General features: G+C 46.5%; 1 protein-coding gene across 1 annotated transcript in view; it reads right to left on the bottom strand.

Moving 5' to 3' along the window:
• The window catches only part of ZNF329 (zinc finger protein 329), a 28,622-nt gene extending 20,473 nt beyond the window's left edge, over positions 1–8,149 (bottom strand). The window contains exon 1 of the mRNA XM_056136373.1: positions 8,060–8,149. The gene's annotated coding sequence lies outside the window, so the exon portion shown is untranslated. The remainder of the gene's footprint in view (positions 1–8,059) is intronic.
• Positions 8,150–12,388: the final 4,239 nt, after the last annotated feature.

Raw genomic sequence — 12,388 nt, 5'->3', positions numbered from 1 at the left:
TAAAAATTCACCACCAACAGATTTGGCAAAACGAAATGTGACCGATTCATTTCTTCTGATGCCAGATTGCCCATGCCCTCTGATAGAAAGAGACCTGTTACACAAAGTAAGGGCAAACATTTTTTTTTGAAGAAGAAGAGGATTGTAGGTGACTTTTGGAGAACCCCAGGTAATAGCTATGATGATTCCCTTGGAAGATTATTACATCATCCAAGTGGGACAGACGGAAGGGGTGTATGGAGGAGAGTTGTTGACTATGTTAAAGACTCTTTTTGCAGCTGTCTGGGCACAGGACAAATTCTCCTGGGTTTGCTCAACATCTCACCCTGGTGGTGGTCCAGCTCTTCAGTGGGGACAGCTATGAAATGCCAATACCCCTTCCGGTAAGTGGTGCAGGAGGGAATGGTGAAGCACATTCAGCTGCTGCTCCACAGAGGCATTCTGATACCCTGTAACACCCTGTTGCTGTCAGTCCAAAAACCAGGGACACAGGATTACTGCCCAATGCAGGAAGTCAACAAGCAAGTCAAGACCCTGCATTCCATGGTGCCAAACCCATATACTCTTAATAAATGAATAAATAAATAAATAAACAAAATTAGAGTCTTCTATCTCCAACTCTCAAGGTCTATACTGTTAGACTTGAAAGATTATTTTCTTCTGTGTCCCCACTCCCCTTGCTCAGGTCAGTCATTCCATTTGCTTTCACCTGTGGACAGAGCTCGATACTGACACGGACAATCAGCTCACACGGACCAGACTCCCTCAGGGCTTTAAGAAATGACCAACCCCCTTTGGGGAAGCTCCAGCTACAGACTGGAGGCCTTTCTGTCCCAGCATCTGGATTCTCAGCTGTTGCAGTATGTGGACGATCTGCTACTAGCCAGCCCTGAAGCTGCAATGTGTGAGAGTGACATCCAGGATGTGGCTTAAATTACTGGATGAAAAAGGCTACAGGGTTGTTGGATTATAGTTCCAAGCATTTTAGGTTTACCTTTGGTTTGTCCTCTCTCCCCACCATGCTTCTTACAAGGAGCTCAGGTTTATTGATTTATACCCATCACAGTGCTCCGGAGGCACACCCAGTACTATATCAGGCACTCCCAATCTTCTGTGCTTATCTATAACCTCTTCTTTGTGCTCTGCTTCTGTAACTTGTAAAGTCAAATTCTTCTTAGGGCTCTGGATTTTGTATACGTAAGTGAAATATTGCTTTTCTCTTTCCCTATGTCCTTTGCATAGTTTATTTTAGTGCAATGTCCTTTTTGTACAGACAGAGGAAGACAGTAATGCTATGCTTTTGTAAATTGGGAGTTTATTGACTCTGAATAATATTTACTCCTGAGCATTCCTCATATTTTCCTCACTTAAGCCTCAGTTCCCTTAGTTTCTAACACCCCAAAAGTGGGGAGGGGGAGCTCAAGCGAAGGATGAGGATGGACTCAGGGCAAGCTGCAAGCTACCGTGGCATCAAAAAGGGAAAGGCTAAGCACCATAAGAAGTATAATAAGTTAAGAGCACAGTCATAAAACAAACTCTGATATGACCCAAAAAGTAATGATTGAAGTAGGACCCTTCTGGGGTTAGGAAGGACTAATCTGGCCTGAGGACTGTGATCTGGGATATATAGGGAGATGGTCCCAGGAGAGCCACCCTTTATACTTAATATATCTCTTACTGTGTCCATATAAAATGACTAGAAATATTATTAAGCAGTAAATTTAAGATGACTATTTAAGTGGATTACTAGTAAGGAAAGAAGAAAGCAATACATCCTTAGATGGAATTCTACTCTTGGGCAGATATCCTAGTAGGGATCTAGAGTGCTAAGCCTCTAAAAGATTCTATCCTTGGGTGATTCTTCTAGAACGTACCTTGAAGGAGGGGTTTTACATCTGTTCATTGTTTGCGATAATGTTCAACCACACCTATATGTAATTGCTACCTCCAACCCGTTACAATTTCTCTATAACTAACTGCTGTGAGACTTGAATAACAGGCACTGATTACATACCAACCAAGTGGTCCCCATTTCTTTGTCCAACATCGGCTGTGCAGGGACACACGGATCAGTCCCAAACACACCAGGGAACCCTCAGGTCATTGTGGGATGGTGACCTCCATGACAGGATACCAGCCAAGAAAGCGCAGCTGTGCCAACAAGAGGTAACATATCTGGGTTATAGACTGATGCAGAGGAAGCGAAAGCTATCTGAGATTCAGATCCAGGGAATTCAGCAGCAATCTGTCCCCTAGACCCAAAGACAGGCATGGGAGTTCCCGGGAGCAGTGGGTTGCCATTTATGGATCCCAGGCTATACTGAATTGGAGAGGTCCCTGTTTGAAACCTTAAAGATGGAGGGAGAAGGACTAGCAGATGACTCCCAAGGCAATAGAGGCAGTTGGGATGCCAAAAAGGACCCTGGTGTCTGCCCTGGCACTGACAATACCACACACAGATAAACCATTCAGGCTGCATGTGGATGAGAGACTTGGCATAAGTCGGGAAGTGCTTGCCCAGAGGCTTGGGCCCTGGCACAAACTCACTGCCTATCTGTCCAAAGGTCTGGACCCAGTGGCAGCTGGTGGCCTAAATGCCTGAGAATCATAGCCACAGATAGTGGCGTAGTCTGTCCTTGAAGCCAACAAATTGTCATTTAGGGCAACAAGTGGAAGTGGTGACAACTCACGCCCTGGAAGGGCTGTTGTGGGAGCCTCCACGGGTGGATCACAAAACCCAATTTACACGATACCAGGCCCTGCTCCTGGATCAGTCCAGAGGAATGCTGAGTGTGGCCACTGGCCTAAACCCAGCCACTATTGCCCAAGGGAGACCCCGAGACCCAGGGCCACTTCTGCATGACTGCTGTGAAGTAATCTCCAAGCCTACAGCAGCTGACTAGACCTGACTGACATGCCTCTAAAGGACCCCAAAAGAACTCTCTATTCAGATGGCAGCATCCATAAAGGAGAGGGAACGAGTAGAGTGGGTGTGTCATATACCACTGATAGTGTTCTCTGTAGTGAAAAGCTGGTGCCAAATATATCTGCCCAGAAGACTGAACTGATAGTCTTGACTAAGGTGCTGGAGCTGGCAGAATGTAAGAGAGTAAACATCTATACTGATAATTGGTATGCTTTTGCCACACTACATGTCCATGGAGCACTGTACAAGGAGCAAAGTTTCTTAACTCCAGCTGGGAAGGAGATTCAGCACAAAGAACTGGTTCTGACTTTTTTTTTTTTTTTTTTTTTGCTTTTTGGGTCATACCCGGCGATGCACAGGGATTACTCCTGGCTCATGCACTCAGGAATTACTCCTGGCGGTGCTCAGGGGACCATATGGGATTCTGGGAATTGAACCCGGTTCAGCCACATGCAAGGCAAACACCCTACTCACTGTACTATCTTTCCAGCCCCTGGTTCTGACTCTAATAAAGCAGTTTAGGACCTGAAGAAAGTAGCTGCAATGCACTGCATTGGACATCAGAAAGGAAAATCCTTCAAGGCCATGAGAAACCAGAAGGCTGATGAAACAGCCCGCCCAGCAGTCCTGACAGACACTTTCTTGCCTTCCCAGGTCCCCAGTTGCCCTCGTATACAATACACAGTAAGGAGGAAGAGGAGAGGCAGGACAGGCTGAGAGAAGCAGGGGAATGGCAGAGGCTTGAATCTGGTAGAGTCCTTTCATCTAGGAAGATGGGGGAGAGGCTGGTGAGGGATTTACAGTGGAGCACAAACTTGAAAGCTAATAAACTGGATGAACCAATGGGGATATTTTTTATTATCTCAGAACTAACAGAGATGGCTTAAGGAGTACATCAGGGTGAGAACCTGCCAACTGGTGAACACTGAGTCCATGTAGGAGTTAAACCAGGAGAGGGGACAGGAGGCCAGAGGCACTGGGAGATGGACCTTATGGAAGTAAAGCAAGGGAAATATGGTTATAAATACCTGTCAGTGTTTGACACTTTTTCTGGATTGAAGTTTTTCCCACCAGGACTGAGGGGGCAAAAGTGAAATGAGTCAGAGAGGGATAGACATAGAAAGATTGCATTCATCTGAGGAACATAAAGTAACAAAATAGGAGACTAACCCCCAAGAATAGCCGAGATTAGTACCAGGAGGTTTACTCCATGGCTTGGAGGCGAGCCACACATGCTAGGGGGAAAGGCAGCTCAGATAGAGAAGGGAGCACCAAGAAAGGGTGTTGGGAGGATCCTCCCAGGATGGGAGAAGCATGCTGAAAGTAGACTATAGACCAAACATTGATTGCCACTCAATGACTCTTTTGCAAACCAACAACACCCAAAAGGAGAGAGAGAACAAAAGGGAATGCCCTGCCACAGAGGCAGGGTGGGATGGGAGGGATGGGGGGTGTGAGGGATACTGGGATCCTTGGTGGTGGAAAATGGGCACTGGTGGAGGGATGGGTATTTGATCATTGTATAACTGAAACCCAAGCACAAAAATTTGTAAGTCTACAACTGTACCTCATGGTGTTTCACTAATAAAAATTTAAAAAATTTTTTAAAAAAGTGGTAAGCAAGAAAATCTTAGAAAAAATTGTGCCCAGGTGGGGAATTCCCCTCACCATAGGCCCAGATAATGGTCTGGCCTTTGCTGTTTTTACAGCAAGTGGCAAAAGCTTTAGGGATAGATTGAAAATTACATTGTACAGAGAGACCACGGAGCTCAACACAAGTGGAAAGAGTGAATCGGACCCTAAAGGCAGTGTGGGCTAAATTAACCCTTGAAACTGGCAAAGGTGGGTGATGCACCTTCCTTCTGCCCTGCTGTGGGTCCTGTGCTCCCCGTACCTGGAAAACCCTTCCCCTGTTGAACATGACAGACCTTTCCCACTGTTGCCTGTAACTCTCCTGGAAGTCCTGTTAACTAAACCCTCTGAGATCACTAGGTCGCTCCAGCAGCTAGCCAGTTCTACAGAACTGAAGAATGTGAAAAATGCAACCAAGGCAAAAAAGACAGCAGACCAGCCAAGTCCTAACACCGTGAACCCTGGTGACTGGGTCCTGGTACAGAGACATGGGGCTTGTAATTTGAAGCCCTGATGGAAGGGTCCTTATGCTGTCATTTATTACTCCTACTGTCGGTAAGGTGAACGGACTGTGGCCGTGGATCTATTGAACTCACTTAAGTAGGCAGCTGCTCCATCCAACACTCGGAGGTGGATAATCTCCTGCCCAGATCCACAGGACCCACTGAAACTTAAGCTGGCCTCCAACTCAGCCCCAAAGGATGCCATGAGACCTGGGAACAGCAGTCACCTGGATCCTGCCACCATTTCTGAGTCTGCTGGCTGTGAGTCTGTGGGAGGGGAGGATACTTTCAAACCTACTTCAACACTACACCTGGACTCTCAGTCACACCACTGATGGGGGATTTGTTGGCAAAGTGACTACAGTAGGCATCCCCACTCACAGTTTGATTTGTGTGACTGACTTTGCCATAGCTAGTAATGACAAAACAGGTTAATGGCTCCATACAGGTGTGGAAAAGAGATTGGAAAAGGCCCTTGCAGGCACTCAGTTTTATGTTTGCCTCAGGGGGTGAGGGAAGGAAGACTTACTGTGTCTCTCAAGACTGTGTTTCTGAAGCTCCCTGGAAGCATAGCAGCCAAGAGATAGATCTAAGGAGAGATGCTGGTAAAAAGAACTGCACTGCAGGGTCATGAAATCTATGGTACTAACTGTAACAGGAAATTCATAGTTGACTGCTGACTGATATGGGGAAATACTGGAAGAATCAGGGTATGTATTAGCAGCCGGGACCCCAGAGTGTTATTTACCCTATAAAAGAGGGTCGCCCAACCCCACCAGCCCATTGGCACCCCTACAAGAATTATAATTGGGCAAGCCCAGGCACCCTGACCTGGTCATAGGCCCTGAGACGTGGAAGCTGCAACTTTCATCAATTCAGTAACCACTGCAGCCCCCACCAAGACTACCCCATCAGAAGCAGAGGAGGGGACAGGGGTAAAAGAGAGCTCAAGTCTAAAAGAGTTGGACTCGATTCATCAGCTGTTTAACCAAACTGCCCCTGAAATAGCTAGGTACTGCTGGTTGTATGTGAAACCTGAGCCACCCATCTACATGGGGTTAGGATTGAGACACCCCTGGGTAATACCTCAGGGGAAATAAGAAATCTTTCCCTGGTGAGCAGTGTTCAAGGATTCTACCTGCCCAGGTGTACATGGGGTGAACAACCCCAACTTACCTTAGGAGACCTTCAGGGGGCAGGAACATGTTTCCTTTCAGAGAAGTATACCTTGGAAGGGTCCCAGTTTGAGGGAAGTTGATGGAATATCCATGTCTTGTCCAAACAATGATGAACAGACTCCCTATCTACTGGCGGCCCCAGAAGGCTCTTAGTTTGCCTGCACCTTTGGCCTTAGCCCATGCAAAATTTCCTCACTAATAGTGGGCAAAGACCAGCCCCCATCTGTGGGCATCTTAGCACACATAATGCCCCAGATGTAACATACTCGGGTGAAGGTGGGCAGCAGCATTTAGAGCTCTTCAGGCAGAAACAGGTCCCTGTACTCATTCTGATAGCTGTCCGTCTGGGAATTGCAGTGATCGTGGCTTTAGGAACAGCCACCCTAGTAAAGGCATATCAGAATTGGAAGAAGCTGAGTAAACTGAGTAAATCAACTTAGCAACACTCGCATCAAATGTGAGACATTTGGAGCATTCTTTAGATATACCAGCTGAGGTTGCCCTCCAGAAAAGGAGAGGGCTGGATCCCCTCTTTCCAAAACAAGCAGGCTTGTGTATGGCACTAGGAGAGAGGTGCTGGTTTTATGCTAATAACTCAGGAATCATCCAGCATAGTCTAAGATAAGAACTGTGAATGAAATAAATTAGTATGAATCTCTTTTTAACTGGTCCCCTTGGATAACAGGGCTGCTCGCTGCAGATAAAGGTCCTCTGTGCTTGCTCTTAAGGTGCTAGTTTTTGGACCAGGCACTTTTAATAGGTTGGCTAAGTTTGTAACTGACAGATTAGACAGCATTAAGGTTATGGTAGTTCAGCAGTGGTATTTACTCTTGGGAGAATCAGAATGCCCAGAGTACGAGGACAACTGGGTCTGATGACCAACTCAAGTTGGTCATCAAAGAGAGGGAAATGTGAGGCAGTAGTGAAGCCATTTTGAATATGAGACAAAAATGCAGCAATTTTTAAATGAGTGGCTCCTCTGGCCTCCTCTTAAGCTCAACAGAGACAGACTTCACCCAAGATCGTTGCCTCATTCTAACAAATGTCTCCCTGAAGATAATGCAAAGATGGGTGGCCCATAAGTTCTAACCACCAGATTCTGTCCCGTGTAAGGTAAGAAAAGGAACATGTGGCAACCTGCATCGGTATCTGTTGTACCTAGATAAAACTGAAATACAACCACCATGTGTAAGGACGAATTGTGTCCCGTTTGGATAAACTGTTGTATCAGCCTGGGAAAGAATATATATTGTCTGCCTTGCCAATGCTCAGGGTTCCAAGTCTTTTGGGGCTTGTGAACCCGCAGCACCATCCCTTACGTGAGTAAGAATAAACTCTGCTTCTGTGTTTGATCTCTCTTTGTATCTCTGCGCGAGACTCAGCCAGCCCTTGGGAGGGGTCCGGGAGGCCGACTTAACAGGTTGGCGCGCCAGTGACCTCTCTTAAATCCCGCGTGTCTGGCCGCAGCAGAGCGCGGGGCAGCCCTTGAGCACCCAAACAAAGAAAAGTGACCTTAAAGAGCCCAACTTTCAAACAACCGAAATCTCACTAGCCAAGAATAAGGACATTTCGGGGGAGAGAAGGGGGACGGTGATTAATCCCAATTAAGTTTTGGGTTGCCGGTGTGACTCCAGCACGTTTGGAAACCATACAGATCGCGGACTGATGGCAACGGGCACGACCCACCTGCGCCATGCAGTGCTGCGGCCGAGCGGGCGCGGAGAGGGACCCACCCCGAGCGGAAGAAGCGGCTCGGGATCCACAGCCCCGGCCGCGCCCGCGACGCGCCCAGCCCCCGCCGGGAGACTCCACACACTCACCGATCACGCCGGGCGGGAAGCCGCAGGCCGAGAGGCCGGAGTAGCGCCTGCACTCACCCGCGACGCGGGCGGCGCCATGTTGGGACGCAGCGCGCGCGCCGGATGTGCGCGTGCCCGAGCTCGGGATCCCCAGGCGGACCGAGAGCGCGTCCCCGCGCTCCGACTCTGCATCCAGCTCCGCGCTCCGACTCTGCATCCAGCTCCGCGCTCCGGGACCCCGCGCGTCTCGCCAGCACAGCTGCCCAGAGCAGCGAGTGCAACTTTTTTTCCCCATTTACCATTTTTGTTTTTTTTTTTAATTTGGAGGTCACACCGCAAAGCGCAGGGGATAACTCTGGCTCTGTACTCAGGCATCGCTTCTGGCGGTGCTGTGGGACCTTATGAAGATCAAACCCCAGTCGGCCGCGTGCAAGGCGAGCACTCTACCCGCTTGCCTCTATTGCTCTGGCTTCTCTATTGATAAGGGTGGAACACCCAAGCCATGCTAAGAAACCCTGCGACCACTTCCGGGTACTCAGACAAATTGGTCCGTGTCAGCTCAAGGGTCTTGGGCACCCGGACAGGTACAGGTGCCTGCAGCGCTATGCAGAGTGTTCTCTAAACCTGCACTACCTCGGGACAACAATTCCAGTTTTTATGTCAACCTGCACTTGGGAGATATTATCATAGAGCCTTAATTTTATTTACTGCATCGTGTACAAAAGTCATTCCATGTGATGATGTTCTTAATTAAAATGTTAAACTGCACGTTCATTCAATAACAGTCTTTACTTAGAAGCTGAAAATGCACATCATTTGTTACATTTAAGACTGTTAAAGATGGATTTCAGAAACCAGTGTCAGGGTGAAAGCAACACAAAAATCAACTTAACCGTCTAGAAAATGGACTTCTCAGCTTTATGTATGCACGTAAGATAAAATTTAAAAGTAACACTGATGTGCACCAAAGAAATGATGAATCTACACACTCCCACCACTCATTTACCCTGGGAGTGGGTGAAGGCGTGGGCTCACCGCGAAGAACAGGAGTTGTGGGAAACCCAGAGAACCCGCTAGGTCCCTGCCAGCAAAGCAAAATCAAAGGCGATTCTCAAACACAGGAAGAATGCTATTTTAAGTGCCACTTTAGCCATTAGTTTCCTGGAATTCTTGACTAAAAAGAAAAATCACGGGCTGGAGCACTAGCACAGAGGGTAGGGCGTTTGCCTTGCACGTGGCCAACCCGGGTTCCATTCCCAGCATCCCAGATGGTCCCGTGAGCACCACCAGGAGTGATTCCTGAGTGCAGAACCAGGAGTAACCCCTGTGCATCGCCAATTTGGTGTGACCCAAATAAAAAAAATCACCTCAATTTAATCATGAAACAAAACAAACAAACAAGAAAACAAAATTGAGCAATATTCTGCAAAATGAGTAGCAATCTAGTGTTCAGGATGTGAAAGAATGACATATTGTCACAGTTTGAGGTCACCAGGGAGACAAAAATAAATGCAATGTGGGATACTGAATCTACAACCCCCCAAATAAGTCACAATGTAAAAAGCATAAAATCTAAAGTTTGTAATTATATCATTATTTGAATCAACTAATTTTCTAGTTTTAATAAACATCATGGTTATGAAAAGTGTTAACATTGGGGGGCTGATTACTAGAAACTACTATTTTTGAAACTCTTCTGTAGAGCTATTTCTAAAATAAAAATTCAGGAAGAAATCTCTAAACTTAAACTTAATCACTTAAGTATAACTAAATCATAAAGGTAAAAGGTAAAGGCCCTCCCGTTGTTCATCGATTTGCTCGAGCGGGCCCAGTAACATCTCCATTGGAGATTTTGTTGTTACTATGTTTGGCATATTGAATACATCACGGGGAGCTTGCCAGGCCCTGCCATGCAGGCGAGATACTCTCAGCAGCTTGCGGGGCTCTCCGAGAGGGGCGGAGGAATCAAACTCGGGTCGGCCATGTTGGCCGCTTGTAAGGCGAACACCCTACCGCTGTGCTATCGCTCCTGCCCTAAGTAAATCATGAAAGCAAAAAAATTGAACAGAATTGACTCATTTTTATTTATTTATTTTCTTTTTGGGTCACACCCGAAGATGCACAGGGGTTACTACTGGCTTTGCACTCAGGAATTACTCCTGTCAGTACTCGGCTACTCGGTGGTACCACAAAGGATGCTGGGAATCAAACCTGGGTTGGCTGCATGCAAGGCAAACGCCCTATCCACTGTACTATCACTCCAGCCCCTCATTTTCATTCTTAAAAGGCTAGAAAAATTATGGGGCTGGAGCAATAATACAGCAGGTAGGGGTTTGCCTTACACACAAGACAGAAGAAGTGGAAGAAGAAATGAGTTGTAAAAAACTACGCACGCAGAAGGTTGTGTGTTCGCGGGCTCTCTGGGCGGCTCTATCTCACTGCCCGCGTTTGGTGCCCTAGAGCCGCTGTGTGTGGCCTGCATCGGGATGGCTGTTGGCCAAGGGCAAATGAAGGAAGAGACGAGGGCCAGGCTGGTTGATCTTAGTGGCAGTTTATTACAAGGAAGTTTATCCCATAGAAGAACCTTATGTTATGGAGGGCCTAGGTTCTCTCAAGCACATGTTCCCCTAGCTAGTCTCCCTGTGGTCCATCTTTCAGCCCTGCTCTCTCCTTCTCCAGCTCCCCTCTAGTCTGGGCTGACACTCCACCCAGTCAGGTAGCCAAATCAACATAAGAAAGCCCTTCCTGACTGCTCAAGGGCAAGATACCTCTTAAGGTGTTTTTCTCTTTTCCTCAGTGGAATAAACTAGCAACTATTCCTGAGGTTATGCAGGAAGGACAGAACAGTGTTATCCTACAGTTTATTATCATAGGGTCAAACTTCTACTACAGAGGAATGTTAGAATTCCAACTTTATTTTCGATCTAGTTCATCTTTATTTTTTGAAGCTTGCAGGGATGATCCTTGGGCAGTGGTCAGGGCACAGCAGGCTATACCTGGTAATGCTTCAGTCATGAAGTGCAGAGATCAAAGTCTTCTGATTAAAGTCTTCCAGCACTTTGAACTTGTTCACCACTGCTAATTGACCAGGACACTTTTATTCTATCTATATTGGCTTCATTTATTTTAGAGTTCTAGTACTAAGTGCGTACATATTTAGAAATTTTGTCATGATTAATTTCACCTTCTCTCATTGTATAATGAATGTAATATTCCTGGAAATTTGGAGCATGGAAACCCAGGTCCTCATACTTGCCAGGTAAGTGTTCTACTGCTGAGCCACATCCCTGGCCACAATATCCTTGATCATTTTCTTTGCTGTGAAGTGTACCTTGATAATGGAATTGTTACTGCAGCTTTCTTTCATTTGTACTTGCCATGTATATTTTCTCATACTTTTGTCTTTAACTTCCCTGTATCATTATACTTAACGAGGGTTTCTTGTACATAGCACAAAGTTGGATCTTATTGTAGTTCAGTCTTGTTTGCTTTTTGATCCACACACAGCAGTGCACAGAGACTACTATCAGTGCAGTGCTCCAAGGTCACCGCTGGAAGTGTTCAAGGGACCCTGAAGTATCAGAGATTGAACCCAGTCTCATGCATGCAAAGCCTGAACTCCAGCAATTTGTCATCTCCCTGGTGAAAGATAACAAGAGCACTGTGGCTCCATTTTGAAACTAGAATTCATTTTGTATGTAAAGGTAGTAAGTTTAAAAATTAATGAGGAAAAAACCAAAGGGCAGTGACTTGCAGATTTCAGTGCCAAACCATAAATAAGGAGGTAATGACTCAAGATATATAGATGTTTGACTAACCTCTGCCCTATGACATGGTTTGAAACAATGCTTAATTGGTAACTTTTGGGGCTGGAGCAATAGTACAGCGGGTAGGGCATGCCTCGCACACAGTTGACCCAGGTTCAATCCCCGGCATCCCATATGGTCTCCCAGCACTGCCAGGAGTAATTCCTGAGTGCAGAGCCAGGAGTAACCCCTAAGCATCACTGGGTGTGACCAAAAAGCAAAAAGCAAGAAAAAATTGTAACCTGCAATGAAAAGGCAGGATTAGCTGATTAACCAGTTGGTTTGCTTCTGTGCATCTGCTTTGCCTAGACAGAAAAATTATGGACATACGTTTTGTCTTGGTAGTAAAATGTATAAAAGAGTCAGCCTCGTGTTGCAGGATCCAAGCCTAAGGAGTGGTCCCAGCTTGTGAACCCTCAGTGCGGAGTCCCTTGTATAAGTGAGTTTCGGTGTGGGTGAATAAAAACTTGAAAAATCTGTCCTGTCTCTGCATGTCTCAAGCTGCGGCTATGCTCAGGCTTGTTAACACCTGGCCCCATGTCTT

Source organism: Sorex fumeus, unplaced genomic scaffold (assembly GCF_029834395.1).
Source record: "Sorex fumeus unplaced genomic scaffold, SorFum_2.1 ptg000122l, whole genome shotgun sequence".
NCBI lineage: Eukaryota > Metazoa > Chordata > Mammalia > Eulipotyphla > Soricidae > Sorex > Sorex fumeus.
Note: the sequence above shows the minus strand (reverse complement) of the source record. Positions and strands in the feature narration are given on the sequence as shown.